This window comes from Salvelinus namaycush, chromosome 28, assembly GCF_016432855.1.
Source record: "Salvelinus namaycush isolate Seneca chromosome 28, SaNama_1.0, whole genome shotgun sequence".
Taxonomy (NCBI): domain Eukaryota; kingdom Metazoa; phylum Chordata; class Actinopteri; order Salmoniformes; family Salmonidae; genus Salvelinus; species Salvelinus namaycush.
The window spans coordinates 4833984-4834431 of record NC_052334.1 but is presented as its reverse complement, the minus strand read 5'-3'; positions in this window follow the sequence as shown (position 1 = coordinate 4834431).

The following is a 448-nucleotide window of genomic DNA, read 5'->3' as shown; positions in this document are numbered from 1 at the left end:
TCAATGTGTAGTACTATGGTATAATGCTCTTTACAATGCTCTATGTGTAATACTCTGGTATAATTCTCTGCACAATACTCTCTGTGTAATGCTCTGTTATAGTACTTGGTATAATACTCCCTGTATAATACTCTGTGTGTGGTGCTATGGTATGAACACTCTCGTATAATACTCTGGTATAAAACTCTCTGTATAATACCCTCTGTATACTACTCTGGTATACTACTCTGGTATAATACTATATGTATGATGCTCCAGTATACTACTATGGTATAATACCCTGGTGTAATACTCTCTGTATAATACTTCGGTATAATACTTTGATATAATGCGCTACATAATACCCTGGTATAGTACTATATGTGTGGTACTTCGTACAGAACTCTAGTATAATACTCTCTGTTTAATACTCTGGCATAATGCCCTGTATAATACTTTGGTATAGTGC